We start from the raw sequence: 21981 nt of genomic DNA on the forward strand, positions 1-21981 counted from the left end.
TCACACCCAATTCAGAGAATTTTAAAATATACAGTCTTTTAAACAAGAGTTAATTATGCTGGTATACGTAAATAAAGTTTTGAAAATTTTGGCTGGTTTATTGGTTTTATTTGGTGTTGAAACCTAAAATTTACTAATTTTTTTTTCAATTCCTACAGATTTTTCATAAATTCTTGGTGTATATTATCACTTTTGTATCATGAAAATCTTTTATTGCTCCTGGGATAATTGTGAGAACAACTTCAAGATCTAATTAACAACAATACTGCAAAATTTACAGTATTATATTTTAAATTCAAATTGAGCTTAAAATTTGAATTGAAACCTTGGATTCAAAAGAATCCAATTTGTGCCATTACATTTTTTCTTTATTTAGTAATTACATGTTGCACATGATGGCAACATCTATCAGTCGGTGCCAAAACAACATACATAAATTGAAATATGTGTTGATTACACTTTTGATTATTGGGGCTTTGTGGAGGCTACTACAGTTTATATGCTAGAATTTTACAATTTTAAAATTAATTTTAAAGAAAAACTTTAGATTTAATTTATATAACACAAATACTAAAATTAAAATAAAATAAGAAAATAATTGAATTAGGAAAATTATGTAAAGAATAATGATGATAGAATTTAAAACTATTAATTTATAATAATGAAGGTAATAAATTCATATGAATTTTGGAATGGATCGGTCTAGTTATAAGAATATAATATACAACATAGCACCTACAATATATAACACAATATACATTTTACTGAATAGTAAATTTATATTATATGAAGAATACTAAAGACACATTGCAATATACATTAAATGAAACTAAAGAGCGTTTAAACTGAAGAGCAACTAAGGTATAAAGTAAAAATAAATAATACAAGAATATACTAAAAATAAAGATCTAAAAATAAAAATACACACATAAATAAAGCTAAGCTTATTCGAGTAATAATGATTGATGTCGCCAAGTAGGAATAAGAAAAGGCACAGGCAGTTATTTAGTTAAGTAAAAACAAGATTCATAAAAGTAATAAAACACCCAGTCAAAGTTTTTTTTCTTTAATTTGCTTTGTAACTGATATATTTATTATTTCTTAAGGTAGATGATTAAACAAATATGGTACCATATAGTTTGAAGTGTTTCCTAAATCTGTTTTTATACAGTGGTTCAATAAATTTAGTTGTTTTTTTCTGGCATTTTGTAGGTATCTATTTACTTTTCTGAATAAATTATTATTTATGAATTTGAGTTTGTAAAATTTATGAATTTATAATTTTATTAATAGATATTATACGTTACAGAATAATAATCCGTACTGGGTATGTTACATACAGTTCATGACAGTCAAAAATGGTCGGTGGAACAAACCTTATAACGTCCTTTTAATACTATAAAACTTTAAAGTTAATCAAAGGATAACTCCAAGAGCTATAAGAGATCTTCATAATTTGTTTGGTACAAAAATGATATTATATATCAAGAATTAACATAAAATCAATGTGTGATTAAAGAAATTGGAGTTATTAATTCATGAGCAGGGTAAAATATAGCGAGTACAAATATTTATCTATTGTCAGTTCTCAAAACATTAAGAATTGAACTCAAATGTGTAGATGAATTACTTGTTGTGTATCAAGCTCCCATTAATTTGTGCCCAAAAGCTTAATTGGATGGATCAGCCAAGCCTAGCAAGCTTGTTCCATCTAATCCAAATGCCCAATCCACTTTCTTATTTATTTTATTATCATTACTTTCTTATTTATTTTATTATCATTACTTTTTTATTTATTTACACATGTGGGAAATAGCTATAGTTTGGAAAATGTGTAGACGCACCTTCATATGTTTTACCTCAACAAGAACGTCCCTATAACAATTTTTTAGGGAGAAATGAGCAAAATCTAAAATTCCCAACCATTTTGACCACATTACCCAACTATCTTGAAATATATTAATTTTCCCAACCACATTATGAAATGATTTTATACAACGCTTGACTAGTTCACTCAAGATGGCTCATTCAGGTTTATTATTCTTATTATGTTACTTGGAGGAGGAATTATAATGGAGGAAGTAAGCTGAGAATGTGAAACCAAAAAGGCTAATCTTATGATGAACTCCAGGGGTATGGCAAAGAAGTAGGAGCCAGTCACCGTATGCCTTCAATTACAGTTAAAATTTCATTGGAAGATATTCTGTTATCTTGTTAAATAGATAGTGAAGTTTAATGTTTCTTTATCTTAACCCTTGTTTCCAATCTCATCATTAGTTTTTTTTAATTATTTGTAATATATTGTTAAATATAAAATAAATTTTATAATTATAAGTCTATGAATTATAAGTCTTTGCTTTATCATTGATAACATCATGGATACAACAATATAGATCTTTTATTCGATTCATTCGCTTTAATTCTGGATAATATTATAATTTGTGGTAAAGTTGAGTTAGACAACCATATCAGATTAAAACTTTATAGACTTAGTGTTATTGAAAGTTATGTGCATACCTTGTCTAAACCCATTTTAAATGACATTACTGTCTTGTTTTTATATTGTTTGAAAATAAACTGTATACAAAAATATATAATAAAATTTAATGTAGTATTTATTTATTTTTTCACTTAGCCATGATGATTTTTTTAATTAATGAATATGTTTTAATCTCAAAGTTTTTTTCTTATCAATATATACTCAATATTTCTTTTTTTGGGTTATTTTTCCACAACTATTGAACCTAATTTGATAATAACCTGATAATTTTTTTATCTAAATCCTAGCAATAATTTGGTAAAACATTTAAATGATAAATAACAAAATTCTAACCAAAACTCTGAAATTATACTTATTTAAAACCTTTGAACTTATTGGTTGTAATTTCAAAACATTTAATTGAATTAAAATGAATTGTTATTGGAAAACATCACCCAAAGCAGTGAACACTTTTTAAATAGACCCAAACATACTTATTCCCGTTTATCAAAACTTACAAAATATGACAATGAAAAAATATTAAGAGCTCAACTCCTTTAAGAGAAAATTAATTCAATATTATTTAACTCAATTTGATGTGTTTTTGAAATTATTGACTAATTATTACGATACTCCACATACAAAATTATTGTATACATAAAGTAACTAATATAAAAACAACAAAATAAATGCAAAACTAGAAATAATATGGAATTGAATGGGTCAGGGTAACAATATGATAAGCCACAAATTTTGAAAAATTCTATTCTTATTTAATGTTTTATATTTTCATATTTCCTGATATTAGAGGTAAATATGTTGAAAATATTATATTAGTCAAATAAACACAATATATAGCTTTATAGAGAAACAATGAAGCATATTGCACAAAATACTAATTTCCTTCCAAACTATGGCTTCCTATTCTTGCATCAAGCCATTCATTAGTACATATAGGTTGAGATATTCCATTTTGACTTAATTCACTTTACTACCTTACTTTTATTTTTGTTACTGTGGCACAGAAAATCTAATGAAACCCACACAATTTCCTTTTTCATGTTTTAATTAAGTATTCCTTATTCATAATTATTAATATAGATACTTCTTATGAATTACTGATCAATGAATATCGTCATTATTGGCTTTTATTATTTCATGATTTTTTTATTTTTTTTATTTTATCTAGATAGATTTTATGCAACACATAATACAATTTCCTTCTCCTATCATATTTCTAATTGAATGTAATTATTTTTCAAACAAAATAACTACTACAGTATTTAGTCATTTATCCTTATAATATTATTCTTATTAATTACATCGCATAGCAAATTAAGGTCACTATTAATATAATTAAAATCTATGTTATTTTGTAATGAAGGAAAAATGTATTCTTCTTATTCTTATAGAGGCATCACTGGCACGTGAAGTGTTTTGTGTTGAAAGAAAGATGCCTTAGTACATAATTAAATCTACAATTATAATTAGACCTACTGAAAACAATAGAATATGGCATCTGTGTGGAAATAGTGAGATATGAGGGATTTGGGATATGGGTCTCTCAAACTCTGTAAAGTGGATTGGCTAAGGCCTAAAAATGGAAGATTATAGGGATCTTTTAGAAGCATACAGGAATACAATAAACACTATAATGATAAGAGAGCCCAGATTTAGGGGGATAATTTACTGAAAGAAAATAAGCTGGAAAGAATATAGTAACTATTGTAGATAAGTTTGCCTGATCAAAATGAGCCGACAGTGTAACATCCTATGCTCACTGACATGCATGGTGTGGTGGCAAAGAAGAACTAAAGTCTGTCTACAGTGGAAGGCAAAGTTGCCGCCTGACTGCGAGAATCAGGAAGCATTAGGTAAGGATACAGTAGAAAGGCATTGTGCGGGCAGTCAGAAATGTCTGACTCATCTGACCTCTCATACCTGAGGAGTCCTAGAGCTGCACTGTGGCTTGAGTAGTGACATCAGGAGCAGGATGCAGTCCCGTCAATAAGATGGGCAACACCACAATAAAACCTTTATTGATGTTCCCACAAATAAATTATCCAAAAAGCATGTAAGAAAATAAAAATAAGTAAATATAGTTATTTAATGATCAGCAGTAGGAAATATATAATCCCATTGGTAATACCCCACAGCTGCTGACCATCCTGTAATGGGTAAAAAAAGTAGCATATTAAGGGTCTGCTTTGTCCGTTATAGATGATAAATTGACTTTACATTTATTTAGTGATTAACATCAAGTATGATCTAAGAATATACATAGAAAATAAATGTTGCATTGCTGTATTCTAGAGAGGTATTGAGTTGGCACTATGTCTCAAACTTCTAGTGCCTGACAAAAGTTAGTATTTTTTTTTTTTAAATGTTTTAACTTCTTGCCTCGTATATAATGCAGTCATCTAAATCTTCCCTCTTGATGCCTTAGATAGTGATTGGAGTTACATCAATGCTTCTTTATTTTTTTCTTCTCCTTTTATTTTAACATCTATTTTATTGGATATCTTTTTGATTTAAGTAACTTGAACAATTACTTGAAAATTAATTAATCTGCAATTTTCATTGTGAAATTGCCTTAATCATGGTGATGACATATAGATTTTTTTGTTATAACTCTTCTTCTTATTTATTTATTTTTTTATATATAGGTGTCTTTTATCACTACGTTATACCGATTAATCACTATACATTTTGTTTGTTCTATTAACTACAAAAATGTATTTACTGATTTAAAAACTAAGCCATGTGTACAATAAGCAAAAATAGACATACATAATGATTACTAAGAAGCAATATTAAAATATGGAAAAATTAAAATAAATAAATAAAAATGAATAGTGATAACCTTTAATAGCTAAAATTATGAAACTCCTTACTAAAATTGGTTGAAATACACATCAAAAAATGTCTATTCAATAAAATTGAGTCTTACATAAAAATTTAATCAATGTAGTTTGGTACCATGTCATATACAGCGTGTCATCTTTGTAAAACAATTCATGTTTCATATAGGATAACTATTACGTATACTAAGAGCTGGACCTCTATTATTAAGAAAAAATAAAATTATCTATTTTAACTATTAGGAAATCAACAGAGCTGCTGACAATTTTAATATTTTTTTTATAAAGAATTTATCAGAAATTGTTGAACAATCATCAATTTTATTCACTTATTATTTAATTTTGGTTCTTAACCCTAGCAGCACCAAGGTAGTATTCATTACGGCCTACTCCAAGGGGGGGGCTCGCCGAGCCCTACACTTCCCAAGACGACCTCCACAAGCCCTCACTTGATTTTAACCCTTATATCATTAATTTTCCTTTTATGGTAAACTTACTCTTTTAAAATATAATAATTTCTTCTTACTTTTGTAAATAAGATGGTAGAATAAGGATTATTTAAAAAAAAATAAGGACCTAAGATTTCTATATGCTTTATTATGAAAATGTTTTAATTTGGAATTAAAAAAAGAATAAGAATACATGATACAACAAAAACCTAGGTTCGCTGAAACTTTAATTATTTTCAATTTCATGAATATTTTAAAACAAAAAAAAAATTCTATTGTCTGAACTTAGGTATAAGAATAAAATGTTTATATTTACAAATGCTCATCACTAGATTCAGCAGGTTCACATGTGTCAACTCTTTTCAGAACAACTAAAAAACCAAAGAAACATATCAGTCCGAAAATATTTTTAAGTAAAAAAAACTGAGGAAATCAGACCAGTAGTGAGAGTATGGGCGAGCTGGTGCACTTCCGTGAGCAGCCAATCAGAAGCCAGCATTTTGATGAACCTCAGGTCCCTTCCCTGCACCAAGGGGGGGGCTCCACCCGCCCTCATCTCATTTTTCTAACACAAATAATTTTTCGTACTCTTCCTCCTTATCAAATATTTTTCAAATCAATTCCAACATGTTGGTAGATAAATTTTAGGCAAATAGATTTTTTTCCTCGTCTGTAAAAAATTTTTTGAGAGCAGTATTAAAAAAAATCAGAAGTGAGGGCTCGGCGAGCCCCCCCCTTGGTGCTGCTAGGGTTAATCCAAGAGATATATATCCTTGAACATTTTGCTCATGTTGAGAAATAAATGCCTATATTTTGCTAGTATTCCGTCTGTTTTGTTTATATTTTTCTCTACCTTCCATTAGCCCTTTGATGTTATTGCCGCTTGTTTATGTTACTTCCTCTTTTACATCTCCACCTATACTCAATTCAGTTTTGCTATCACCTTCTCGCAGTGGTAAGACTGAGCATATCTCTCACCAGTATACTCCTTGCGTGACATCTTTTTTCTCTCATTTGAGCATTTTGCTCACCTGGACACCTCCTGCGTTTCATATATTAAATCATGAGCCGAGGCAAGATGGTCTTACAGCTTTTATGAAATCTGGATTCTTCAGCCTCTAATGGAAGATCTACTATTTACAATTTCAATTTCGAATTGCATTGAAACTAATCATGAAGATTTTTGTCATCACAAATTATGTATAAAAAAAAAGTACAAATCATCTACAATGAGATAAGTGCTCACAGAACCCCTCTTAGGGGACAAAAAAGTAGGACCTCCTGCCGCATCAATATATTATTTGTTTTTGAATTTTTATTTATTGAATTTCAGAAATCTTATTTTATTGCATTTGTTCTCTCATTTATTTTAATCATGTACTCAAAATCAGTCAGGAACGTTTGTGAAATAAATTACAGACAAATGTTTACTGACTTTATTGTGTACATGAGAGATTATAGATAATCGGAAAATCAGTCAATGGACAAAAAACATAAAAATTTTTTTATAATACAGTACAATGTTGCCCCTAAAAATGTGAGCTAAAAATCAAGTAAAATATATTGATTTGTGATTATGATTTTGGTGATAACAAGTACATGGCCCTTATACAATATTACTTTCTGAGTATAATAAAAAAAAAAAAAAAAACATTCTTACGTTACTAAAAAGAATGAATTGAAAAATAAGAAAAGGTAATGTGTTGTAAATAGAATTTGGACTTTAAATCATTATCAGAATTCTGAGCTCACAATAATTTTACATAGATTTTAATAGAATGTAAATTGTTTTCCCTAATTCTTTCTAAGAACATTTAGCACAACTATATTAGTTTATTCTGAAGCCTTAATAAAAAATTAATGAAAGCTTAATAACTATAAATTTCATTTTACATAACAGTGCCTTTTTTAACATTTATTTTACTCTTTCCACATTATAATTATTCTCTATTTTGCCTTTTTGTGCATAACCTGCTCATTAGTAGTTTTATAACAATTTTTAAGCAAAGGGCTCAACAATTTTGATTTTCAAGTTTGATGGCTCAGATTTTCACCAAGATGTGATTCTTTTGAAACAATTTTATTCCAAAATACTGAAATTAATTTAATACTTTATTAGTTCAATTTACTTTTATTTTATTCTCTTAAAAATGAACTTAATTTAAATCTATCAAAATGTACTATATGAAAAATAAAGAGGTAAAGAAACTATATATATTAAATAATATATTTTAATTAATTGAAAAATGTAAAGAAAATACTGAAAATTTGGTTTATAAACCTATAGACTACAATATCCTGCAAGAAGATGGTCATGTAATTGAGACAGATTTCTGAAATCTAGTATGAAACCTATATCAACATGAACAAAGCAATGCCCAAAATAGCCAGAGACTGTGATCCATGTCAAAAATAATTTTAGAAGTTGTATTCAATTCATAATAATAAATTTCAATAGCCAACTAAATTTATATAACGTAGAAGATATAATATAGTAGGAAGCATATAATTAAAATAACTTAATTTTCAAAAAGACCATTAGCTAGCTTATTATTATTTGAGTGACAGACCATAGTGTACATGCTTAGAACTAGTTCCACTAACCTTGCACCCTAAGTGGTTGGTAGTTCTGAATTGTAGCTTGGTGGTATCAGAGTACCATTTCTCAGTCCTGTAATAAGTAATATTAATAAAAATAAAACAATAAGAATAGATTATAAAAAATATTGACATAAACATATATATTGGTAATAATAATATTCAACATATTTTTAATGAACTTTCATTCGATCCTCAATGATCAAATTAAAGAACCTTTAAAATATAATCACAATAATTTAATTAAATACCTAATCTATAACCACTGATAATAATATATAATAACTATCAAGTCAAATGAAGCGAAATAATATTTGGAAAAAAAAATAAACATATATCTTTCTAGAATCTATTTTGAAAACATAAACATTTGAATATACATATACCTAAGTAATTTCTGTGGTAGTAACGTATCAAGTTCCAACAGAAACCAATTTTACTAACACAGTTTTTATGATTTGACATACGTAATAATTTTTGTATGGTAATACTTTGAATTTATACTTTAAAAGTTGATTCAATTAAACAAATATTATTTATTAAAATAAATAATTAAATTTTTGATTAAACCAATTTCTTACCTCCTTGCTGCTGTGATGATATCCCTAACCGGAAGACCTGCATGGAACCAGATAACCAGCAGAGATACTAAAACTTTCTTTTGATCAATTTTTTAATTTTTTTTAATTTTAAATCATAAATTTTAACATATCAAAACACTAATGAGTATATCTTTTTTTTTTTATTTATTAGGCATAACTACATAGCAATTTTCCAATAGCAAAATAAAAATATTTTTCGATGGGAAGCGAGCTCAAATTTGTGAAATTGCGTTCTTTAACTGTGATAATAATCATCAATATTTTATAATTGATAAAATATACTGACTGATTTTCGGTGTCAGGTATTAAAATTTCTGGAAAATTTAAGGTCTTTCACATTAACTTATTTTTCCTACTCAATAATTTGTCTTAGATTCTGCTTAAAATCTCAAAAACATCATGAAGAATTATTAATGTTGCTTGTACCTTACACATTCTTGTACATAGATTATGCAATTCCGATAGGAAAGGTAAGGGGTTTATAATTGAAATTTGACATTTCAAGTCACTTGGATGTTTGAACTTATCGTACAAATTTTTCCTATTCATGCATGTTAGTGAAGTTTACTTGCAGTTAAGTAAGTATCCAGCCAAAAGTGTTAAAAAATAATACTTAAAATAGAAGGTAGTAAAGAAAGATAATGAAATACACTCATTATTTTACACTATCTTGTATTTTTTTTTTTAAATTTATTTATTGATATTCATAACATACAATAAGTAAATATAATCTTGGTTGTACTCCATTGTAAAAATTTAAAAATAATTTTATCTTTAAAACTCATATCATGAGTATTCTGTTATCAGACCTTCTTAGCAAGACTAATGGGATTTCATGATGGTTTCTCATCCAAAATAGAATGTATTTGACTTCTTACATTTATTAGACATCATACAGATATAATAATATACAGATAAAAAATCTTTCAATCATTTATTTAGTTAGAAATATTCTTATTTATTATTACAAGAGAAGAATTTGAAAAGAGAAAGAAAAATAAAATAAAACAAAACAATCTCTTATTTAAAAAAAAAAAAACGGTTTATCGAAAGTGTGTTGTGAACATAAGTTGCAGTACAAAAACTCTAAATGAAATAATTTATGCGAGATTATTGTTTTATTCTATTATTGTTGAGATTGTGCAAGGTTTTTATTATTTCAAACATGTGTTAATTCTACAGAGCTATTTTAATGTAAAGATGAAGACATTTCATGAACAATTATATAGAAAATTTATAGAATGATGTTTTCAAAATGATTTTATTGACATGTGTAGTACCCCTTTTCTTTCAACAGCTTAAATATATTATATAATATGTTTTTATTCAGGACTCTTTTAGTAAATGATACCAATAGAAGTTTACTGCAACATATGAAAATAGAATTTAAAAAGGAATAACGAAATCAGTAAATTATAAACCACATACTTTATTTATAATAAATGGAATATGGTCCGGGTGTGGTCAAATTAAACTCAAATAGTAATATTATGAACTATTTTTATTTGAAGAGATTTCAAGATAAAATTAGCTGTGGAAGACTCCTCTCCTCTTTGTAGATGAAACAATTCTTCTCTTGAGGACCTTGAAAGTCATCTTCTGAAGTGCATTTCATCCCTCATGAGCAGTGAATGGCATTCGCAACCACTGGTTTGGGCAAATCTGGTTCTTGGAAGTGAGACGGGAAATCAGAAATCTGTGTGGCAGACAAAGGTGTATGTAGTCTGAATACCTGAGTTTGAACATTCCAGAGATGAGAAAACTTAAAAGAGACAAAGATCAATGGACAAGGTAGACTGGGACTGCAATTCCATTACTTCTTAGGTAAATGTAAGAATCCGGGAAAAAAATCTTCTTGAATAATTGAAGTGGCTGGAAACTATTGATGAGAATTAGCTGATGATTTCAGAAAATAAATATTTTTGTTGACCAAATCAATTTATAGTTGATTATCTATTTCTTTCCATTCTAAATAATGTTGCTTTTCATTAGACTCCTCAAATCTTCATGTTATAGTGAAATATTCCCAACATTAAGAAGTCAAAGACTTTATTTAGAGGCTGAAGAACTTAGTGCAATAAAAGGTAAAAATCCGGTCCATGGTAACAAAACATTTTTATTCAGATGTCTCATTCTTGGAACAACAATCTTCAAGATAAGCCTAGATTATGTAGTGTATCAGTGATGGATGATTCTGAATTATTCAAGTCTGTTGTGAAGACCCAAATATTATCAGCTGAAAAGGGGCTCTTAAAGGTTTGAGTAGGCCACCATTCAGAAATTTATGACCCAATGATACACACCCGTCCATAGTTCACACTTGGTCAAAGAAAAATTCTCAGAAATGGAAGTTGTTAGCATAGTTCCCCACTCTATTTACAGCCCTGGCATTTCACAATCAAGGTATTTTAAGCCAGCAATTTTAAAACAACAATGATATCAAATCAGGATGTGAAGAGTAATTTGCCTCGAAAACCAAGAACTAGAATCAGCACCTTCAACCTGTGTCACAAAGATGGGTTATAGTAATGGATAGTGATGGGATAGCTTATATTTTGGATAATAATTTTTATATGTAGATTTTGTACTGAAATTTAAAGAGAACTTAATTTATGCTCAAAGAGTTTGGTCACTATATCCCTCACAAATTTGTTGTAGCTCATCCCACTTAGCACAATTATCAAAATATTAATTTTATTATATCATTAGTATAAATTAAATTTAGTTGGTATAAGAATTTATTAATAATAAATTAATTACTTGCTGTATTATTACATTTTATAATAATGCACTAATTTCTTTTATTCAATTAAGTAGGTAATTAAAAACTTATCATACTGCAACACTATAATGTGCCCCTTGATTAAGCACCTTTAATTATTTCTTTTCATTTCAGAATTTCAAACCCAGACTACTTGACCCAGATTCATACAGAGTTTCATTTAGCACTGTCGTAACAATATGATTTCATTTATATTGTTAACATTTAATTCTATTCCTTCTGAGGTCAAAATGAGCAATAAAGACATGAATTTGATTTTGGAAACAAATAAAATTATTTCTGTTCTAAAATTAAATCCAAATAAAAGTAAATTGTAAAGTTGTAGTCGTTGGAAATGACAATGCATGTTCAGTATGCTAGTATGCTAGATAGGAGGTTAATAGATAGAAATATTGGCAAATTTTACTGGTATTCACCTTAAATCCTCACAGAATGGAAAATGCCTAAGACATTTTGCTTGCAATCATGTAGGTAATGTCCTAAAAGTGTTTTCTTAGATTCTTGTAGAAACAGATACTACTCTGTAAGGTATTTGCTTAAAGTTGAGATGGTAACCAGTTTTTTTCTGATCCCTCTAAAACAGAAAACACATTAAATTAATAGGTTGTATTATGTATGATTGCATAATTCAATTTGTTTACTACCTTTTTCTACCATTGGTACTTGAAGGTGTACATTGATATTTATCTTGTGTGCCCGTTCCATGTGGGATTTGATTATAAAAATTTGGAGATGAGGGGCCTCCTCGAGATGATTGTACAGAGAATTAGAAAAATAAAACAATTAACAGTTATAGATGAAGATAATAGTAAATAACAAAAAACAGTCAGAAGTCAAGAAAATAGTTGGGGAAGGGAAGGGTGTGGAAGAGAAGAAAGGAGTTATAGGGTAATGTTAATCATGTTTTTGGAGCCTTTCCTACCCTGCCACCTCAGGATTGAAGAAATCAGGGAGGTAGCCAGTTCTACATGTGTTTGCTATATATCCTAGCAAAAATACTGAGGATATAGGAAGGAAGAGAGGTCTAGAAATACAGAGTGGAATAATAACACAGTGCATAATTCCCAAAAATATTGATAGAATATACTTATCCAGTAATGTTTATTATTACTCATTGTCTCCGATGGACATTACTCCGTAAGGTGGATAGTATAGTTTAGTCAGGTTTCTGCTAGTAGTACCTCTGGGCTTAAAAATCCCATCCAGAGATGATAATCATAATATGTTAGCTTTTAGAGGATCAGAAGATTCTATCCTGATCTTTATTAATTGAAATAATATGTTTATAAATACAGAAATCCAATGAATGGTAACAAACAAGTTTAGGTTTAAGTATTTACACAAGTATTACAAATTAATATGCAAAGAGAGTTTGGCTGATGTTTGCAGTGGTTCATGTTTTAGCAATTAGGTGGTCTCAGTTTGGCCCATAATGGTTCTAGAGTGGTGACCAACAGAACTAGCAGTATTGCTACTGGCTAAAAGAGTAAATTAACTTTTTCTAGAAAAGTAGAAATAACATCTAGGAGTATCCTCTCTCTTTATGTCATTCACAAACACCAGTGCCACACAAGAAAGTATTTAGGATTCGTTCTTCCCTTAAAGTAAGTGTTGAGGTCATACAGTCATAAATATATTTTGAAAAGTATACATAATGGTCTTTTAAATTTGTACTTTCATGAAGCAGTAACTAGGATCCTTACTTGGATTTTTTTTTTATAGTTAAAATAGTTATTATTTAGCTTAAGTCCTCCATTTGGGGAACTATACAGTCCCTGGTTGGGGAGGGGGGGGGTCAACATTTTCATTTTGTGACTCATTAATGAAAGAAGAATAGTTATTATTCCGAGGATATTTGAACTTCTCAACATATAAGACTAATACTTGTGACTTCATTCGGAGGTATGGACATACAAAACATAATCTTGCTTCCAACCTGAAATGAAAAGTGTTTGTCTCCCAAATTAAAAATGTCAGCCAGGTATAGTCTAGGAAACGAAACAACTGAAAAAAATGGGCAGTTCTGATACTTTGTTTTGGTCTAGATTTACGTTAAAAATATTATGGCTGAAGGAATGGTTGTTCTTTGTAATGTTTTTACTAGGGTCTAACATTTAGAACTCATAGACAAAAAACCGAAAGAAATTTTTAGAAACCGAAAGAAGATTTATTATTAATTATTTTATCAAGCTAATTAGCTGCTTAGTAACCATTTTAGAGCCATCAGAAAAGTGTTTCCGTGCCAAATTTGGAATATTTATCACAGTCTTAGTCAAAATCTGAAGAAAAAAAATTGTTTTTTTGTTTACTGAGGATTAGGACATACTAATTAACCGAATTCATAGATCATGATACTTATTCGACGCAGAATGTAAACTAATATACGCTGTTTAATTTGTCACTCAATAACGTTTTCGCTAAGATTTACCATTAGAAGTTAAAGAGGAAAAAGAAAAAAAAATACCTGATGCGTTACTGTTTTAAATTAGACACCTAATTAGTTAGAGGTTTATAACTGCTAGACATGTGTTTCCGTGTTATGTGTGATAGAAACTAATGTTTAAAATTATTAGCAGATGTATGTTTCTACAGGCCGGATTTTATGCTTTGGGCTCCTATACTTTAAGGTATGCAGTGTACTAATGGGCTAATTCGTGGGGGATTTTCGGCAACGGAATTTGGGTACCGTTGTAGTAGGGAACTTAAGCTTTGCTGCCTTATTTTATGTGAATAACCTAGATAATTATTCTCAGGTTCCGACAGAAACCAAACTTCCAAGACGTTAAAAATTGATGCTGACGTCAGACAAACGCCCCCTCTTAGAAAGCAACGAATGACTTCACGGGCCAGCATCTCCGCTATGTTCTTCCCCAGTGGGTCCTCATTATTTCTGTATTCATTTCAGAACATGCCTAATGACTTTTTCATTACAGACTCGAACACAAACTGCCGAAAGTCTTTTCTAATTCTTTATAAATATGTGCATAATATATAATGTTCCACCACTTTCCTAGTTACTCGTTTAGAAGTGAAAACAGGTACTGTGGCGTTGCGTGGGTCAGCCGCCCGGGGCAGAGAAACATTTTGCCACCCCCTTACTAAGGCATATCAATTATTTTTTTTTTTATTTTTTTTTTTTTAATATAACATTCTGTGATATTTTTAAGCAATGGTACATGGAACATCGAGCTCATTCATACCATATTTACAAATATATAAATTAAATTACAGCAAAATAAGAAATTAAAGAGGAAATAATAATAATAAAAGATAATTACATAAAAAAATAAAAATAAATAAAAACTAAACTAAAAATAAAATATTTTAAACAATCCTATTTACAATTCAATTTAAAAGACTAAAATTGCTGTAAGTAGGGAATTCCAAGTCAAAGTATTTCTTTTCATATGCCATTCCGGTGTTATTGTCTAAATTTCGAAGTAAAAGGAATGAAGAAATAAAATCGTCTTGATTTTCGATTTTCAAAAGCTTCAGAGATTCAATTCCCTCGACCACTGAAGATATCAACGATTCAAAAGACTTATTGGTCTACCACTGGAGGGTTAGTCAAATACATGTTGAAGTTATGTAGTCAAATGCGCCTTTAAAATATTTCGGGCTTGGTGATAACTATTTCCAGTGACATACACCTTACTGATCAAAGAGTGAGCAGTAACTTTGAGGCAGGAAGTTATGAAAATAAATTTTTCCATGCCTGATTAAGAGGGCGCATTGAATGTTACAAGAAATTAAGGCCACTCAGTTGAATTGCGGCCAAAATCAGGCATATTTATTTAGGGCAATCTTGCTTTGACAATTCGGCTTTCATCAATTTTAGCAGTATTAACCAGTGTGGAAAGTTCTGTTAAAGAAGTAGGTGCAACAGGAGTGGGATGATATTCCTGCATGGATTTAAAGAGGGAACTAACTATCTTCCTTAGTCGAAAGGATGTCTGAAATATTTGAGCGGGAACAAAATCTTTTAGGGAATCGTCGGCCTCAAAGAAAGAACAAGGTTTCAGTTCTAAATACGAAAGAGAATAAGAAAAGAGAAAGAGAAAAAAAAAATTATGGAATGGAGCACCTTATAAAATAAATTAACAAAATAAAATGTATAGTAACAAAATTTGACAACCGGAGGACCTTGATAGGAGTTTATAATAACATTAATTTTTCAGATCTCTTTACAGAAATATAGTTATGAATTTACGTTATGTCCTTTAAAAAGGAGGTGGTTGACTTCGTCGTGCATTCGTCTTTGTTTTTCACATAAATATTCAGAAACTGCAAAAATTATTTATATAGAATGTAGACAATTTTATCTGCTTTTTCAATGTTCAAGATAATGTTTACTTTAAAATACTTACTTTCGAGTTATAATCGAAAAGTATTTTTTAAAAAAGGTGATTAATGCTATTTACTAAAAATTACTGATTCATAACAATTTTTTCACGGCCCTTCGCATGGAAACCGTAATTGTACACAAATTGTAGTAACTTGAACTAAACGTAATTGACTCGTTTTTATCTTATAGAATCTCCCTTTGAAAGTTATAAACCAAAAAAAAAAAAAATGTTATTTTTAATGGTTTTTAATTATTTATCAAATTTTCTTTTGAAAATAGTACTGATCAACTTTAGATTCGTGGTCACAAAAAATTAATAAATGAGGTAAGTAACTGGAAACAATTTTACCAAAACTTTCCACTTAGTACTCTACACCAAGTACCAATTGATTCTCGCACAAAATTTAACAAATAGTTTTTCAAAATAGTTAATCCTCTATGTTTTTATGAAACTTAGGATATGATCGTTTCGGATATATGGGCTTTATTCATAGTAAAGTAAATTATAGGTTTTATTATCCGATAGCTTCACACCGTTTTTTAAATATTAGCCACTTTTTAAATATTGCTTGATTTAATTAATATCTTAAGTCTCCTCTTACTGTTTTAAGAAAATGTTTCCAAAGGGATGGGGGTTTTAAAGGGGCGGGAATGATTGGGTACTCATATTTTTTTCTGTAATGATCTCCTCTTGTGAAACTATATCCTAATACGATATGGCCCCTTGAGTGTTATATAAATTGGGATGATATCAACTAAACTCTCATATAATTTAAAATTGACTTAAGTATCCAATAAATGAGCGTAACATTTATATATAGAAAATGTAATAATCGAAATGAGATTATTATATATCACCTGAATATTTTTTTTCTTTAATTATAAGTGTTGAGTTACGTAATGTGCGAAGATTAGCTTATAAGAAACATGATTATTAGCTTATTAAAAAAAATAAATAAAAAAGGAATTTAATTATATTTCAGCTATGATGTTTTTGAGTTTAGACGGTAATATTTTAAATTACATAATATTTTTTTTATTATCAAAATTTTGAATTTTCTAATTATTCGAACTAATTTAAATGATTCGTAGTTCAAATTTGATTGTTCCATTCCTTCTTCAAATTCTGATTTGTTCACGAGATGTATATGAGCTGAGTAGATTATGGTTGTTAGTTCAGCTAGCTTTTATGGTTCAAAGAGAAAGCCATGACCACATCCAATAATGGTAGAAAGTTTGAGTTTACTAAGATATCAGAAGTTTCTATCAATATTTTTAGTATTTAATGTATGATTGCTACAGTACGTTAATGCATTATCATCAGTTTATTTCAATATTTTATTTATTAATGTATAAGTTAATTGGTATTTTTAATAATTAATATTAATAAACAAATTGTTCAAAAGTTTTATTAAAAATGAAGAGTAATAGCAAGTTTTCTATATTGTTCATTGTATCATAGATAATTATTAAAGATAATTCCACAGTTTTGTGAATACTAAAGCGTAGATTTGGTTGAGCGACAGATATATTGCAAAACTCCCTAAAATATCCTGCATCTAGGCCTACGTAATGCCTCTTCCAAAGCTGGATATGTCAGGTTAAATTTATATTGGGTCCAAGTCTTGTGGAAATAGTTGATAATGTACTAGCTGAAGCCCCACAAATAAAATAAAAAAGGAAGTTAAGCGGGGGGATCTCCAGCTTGAAATGTCGTAGAGAAGAGTTCATATTGACTAGGCTGAGAATAGGCCACATGAAATTCAGTTATTCCTACATTATCATAAAACAAACGCCATCGAAATTTATTGAAATAACAATAAACTAGTCATATCTTTCAAAAATGCCGATATATCACATCACACCTCAATAGTTTTGTAGAAATATTTCTTCTTGTATATTGTTTGACTTTAAACATTTAAATATTAATTTTACGAAATCGTCAGCCACCTCCTTTTTAAAGGACATAGCGTAAATTCAACTATATGTCTGCAAAGAGATCTGAAAAATTAATGTTATTATAAATTCTAATTATTTTATAAATTATTATTATTTACTCTCCGTCCTCCTTATATATTGAATATACTCAACAAAAGTTTTAATTTAATTGGGAAAGTAAAAATGATAATTAAAGAAATGATAAATAATATTTCATGTAATAATAAACATGATAAAATCAAAATTAATAAAAAATCTATTTCCTTTTAATCCGTTCCTACCTCTCTGATAGAACCTATAAAGTAAATCATAACCTAGCCTACTCATCTCTCTTTTCTCAGTCCGACGGTGTTCCTCAAGATAGTATCTTAGGTCCTATCCTTTACACGGTTTATACAGCTGACATCCCACCCTAACACAGTCCTAACAACATACGCTGATGACACATGTATACTCTCTGTAAACAACGACCCTACTAATGCATCACAAACAATACAGACACACATGACATCCATGGTGTCAAAACTGGAGAATCAAAATAAATCCTGACAAATCCCACCAGATCACTTTTACTCTCCTTCGTAAACCTCTACCCTCCTGTTCTACAGTATTCTTTCTAAGTACTCCACTAACGCCTGTTGAACAGAGTCGATACTTAGGACTCCATCTTGACAAGAGACTCACATGGAACCCACATACACCAATAAAACGACAAGAAACTGCTTGTCGATTTCGATTGCTACAACAGCTTCTTGACAAACGCTTTAAACTTTCCTTACACTACAAAAAATTATAATACACGATGATAATCAGACCAATTTGGACATAAGGAATTGAGCTCTGGGGCTCTACCAAACCATCAAATTCCTTATAATCCAAAATCCTACGTAAAATCCTTGATGCTCCTTATTACGTTACAAATAAACTCATCCACGAAGACCTTAACATTTCATTCGTTGCAGATTTGGCCCAAAACAGATACGCGCCTTTTCATTCCAAACTCCTAACCCATCCTAATCCATTAGTTCTTAATCACTCATCCTTAACAAACCCTCATAATCCTCCGAGGCGTCTGAAAAGATGATGGCCACGGGTCCTTCTAATTTAATTTAATGCTTGAAGTACTACCAACGGATGGTTCCTTCCCAAGATTTTCAGGAGTTAATAAAACATTCCACAGATTTATAACATTCCACTGATTGTATTTATTATTTGAACAGTTGTAAATTACATTAAATAAATAAATAAAAAAAAATAATAATAAAAAATCAAAAAGCAGAATAAACATAATGAAGTAAATCTTCTGAAAACATGGATTTCTGAATGTTATAATTTATTAGGGGCTTAGCCAGGTTAAAATTAAACAAAAGAGAAACGGCAAAATAATTATTTTTATTTTTCACCACAACAGTAAAAAAAAAAAGAAGTGTTTTTATAAATCCTGTGTTTTTATTAGCTATTTTATGAGTGTTTCATTTCAGTAGACCCATTTTTAATTCAGAAAAATGGATCTATTGACCAATAAAAATATGCTATATATTCAGTATATATATTTAATAAATATGTTATATAAAATATACTGTATATAATATGATTAAAGGATGTTATGAGAGGCTATATTGTTCGAAGCTCCTCTCTCCACAACAAAATGTGGAGTTATGTTTGTACATTACATCGAGCAAAAGTCAGAAGTACGATTCTAAAAATAATGACAATTAGTTCATGTCCATAAGTAACCTTGAACTCTGCTCACAAATAAACCAATCATGTTGATAGGAACTAAATTAATAATTATAAGAGCTTTATCATAAAATAAACAAGTAAATATAACTAAATTTACCAGATCAGGTTTCGTAAGCTGTTAAGTAACATATTATATGATGAATCAAAGTATATATAGTACATCTGAAGAGGTTCCAAAAGCCAGATAAATTTCGGAAGAGATTTCTTAATTAAATTAAATTAATCAGATTGTACTATTCAAAAATGTTATAACATTAAGGTGGTTGTACTTGGTGCGGAAAATTTTCACATCCTATGATGAAATAATAATGCTGTGCTTCATTTTAGTCTCTTGTCAAGAAATAATATTCAGCATATCAGTTCACTTGGTAAAACGGGAAGAAGATTTATATTAACAGTTGGTCAGGAGCATTACTGTAGCAAAACAATTATTTCATTTTCCACCAGGCAAGGATCGACTCTAGACAGAGGATTATCCTCTATGGGTACACTCGGATGCCACAAAGATTGGATTAAACCCAATATTTTGCTGTCGATAAGTTGTATACCATCTTATATAACTTATCTACATCAAACAAATTATTTTAACAGTTAATAACCTTACAGTTTTGATGTAAGAGAAGTGACGTACCCCATTCTTTTTTAAGTGGAAAGTGAGGCCAAGTTAACCACACCCTCGGAGCTCAGATATACGTTCAGGTTAATAGGAATGTTGACAATTGTAATCTAAACTGAAACAGAAGGCTGCCCGTGATTGGCACATACTCCTTCCCTATTTCTCTGCCATGCACCTGTAGTTCGGTAAAAGAGCCGCCTTTTTAGCTTCAGTTTTCATTGTAACTTACTCTCTTCATTATAGTTGTTCCCCTGTGGATAAAGTGTCGCAGTTTTTTGATTGGGCAATACGTTGTAGATATACGGAAAGGGCTTTTGATTCAACATTTCAGACATCCCAAATCCGAAGAATTAATTGAGATATTTTGTATATGTATATTTTAACGTCTAAAAAAAATTTATATTGTAATAGTTAATGTAGGATTTGTGTAATAATCAGAGATAAAGTTCTACAAAAAAAGAACAAAAAATTGATCTGAGCTTCTTCTTTTTAAATCAGCACTAAAAATTCTTATTATATTTTTTAGGATTATTTTTAATAAATATTGAGCATGTATAATACTGAAAATTAAGTTTTACAAATTTATAAGTAAATTTTATGCATCCATACCGAGCAATCTATTGCATACTAAAATAAGCCAGGTTCATTATTTTTTAATTATAATTTTTGGTACAATGTTATCAAGAGATAAAATAATTTCTACCAAATCAGTAAAATTGCATGTAAATTGGCTGTTTTTGAAATATCATTTATTTTATGATAAATGACCCCTTGTATCAAATCTGTTAATTAATTTAAGAAAATTTAAACATTTTAACTGTTCTTCGCGAGTTTTGGAATGCTGTATCTCATGTATGCATTTTCTTGGGAAAAAAATCCTTATAATGCTACTTGTGTTCAGGATCAGCCCCTATTCTTTGGGGAAAACAATGCCAAGGAGCCTACGATGAAAATATATGAGTTAAGACAACTTTTGTAAAGTTATAAGTGATATTAAATTAAAATTGCCACCATGAAAATTTTTTTTCTTGAGGAAAAAATACCAGACAATAAAGAGAGAAATTATGGTTGGAAGAAGGAATAGTAAAAGCCTAGACGTGTCTAAGCATTGAACCCTGGCCAGGTTGAGTTAACGAATCAGCGAACAACACTTCGTTGTAATTTTACCCTTAATTAAAGTTTTCAATTTTCTAAGCACTTCTTGTTTCATGAACACTAAAACCGATAATTGTAAGCTAATTTATAAACTAATCTCACCAAATCTTGTAATCGGACTTGACAAACACACTCTGTTGTTTTGTATTTGTCAAGTCTGATTTGAAAATGTTCCATGGTCATGTAATCACCAGCTATCATTATCATTGGTGGTATTGTTAAATGTCCTTGGATCTTGAACACAGACAATAGATCACTCGTGGGTGCGTCGGCGAATCTCTAGGAAACTAGTTTTTTTTTTTTTTTTTTTTTTTAATTAGATTTATTTATTGATAGATATTACAATCTGCCACACAGTTGTGGGCAATAGGTAATATTGATAAATGATCTCATACATACTAAAATAAAAAAAA

General features: G+C 29.3%; 1 long non-coding RNA gene across 1 annotated transcript in view; it reads right to left on the minus strand.

The window, feature by feature from the left end:
- Positions 1 to 10528: 10528 nt before the first annotated feature.
- The window catches only part of LOC136795393 (uncharacterized), an 82716-nt gene continuing 71263 nt past the window's right edge, over positions 10529 to 21981 (minus strand). Inside the window, exons 2-3 of the long non-coding RNA XR_010842977.1 lie at positions 12188 to 12345; positions 10529 to 11491 (exon numbers count right to left, since the gene is read on the minus strand). This is a non-coding gene — a long non-coding RNA (uncharacterized lncRNA). The remainder of the gene's footprint in view (positions 11492 to 12187; positions 12346 to 21981) is intronic.

Source organism: Halyomorpha halys, unplaced genomic scaffold (genome assembly GCF_000696795.3).
Source record: "Halyomorpha halys isolate HHAL.00 unplaced genomic scaffold, Hhal_1.1 Scaffold71.1, whole genome shotgun sequence".
NCBI lineage: Eukaryota > Metazoa > Arthropoda > Insecta > Hemiptera > Pentatomidae > Halyomorpha > Halyomorpha halys.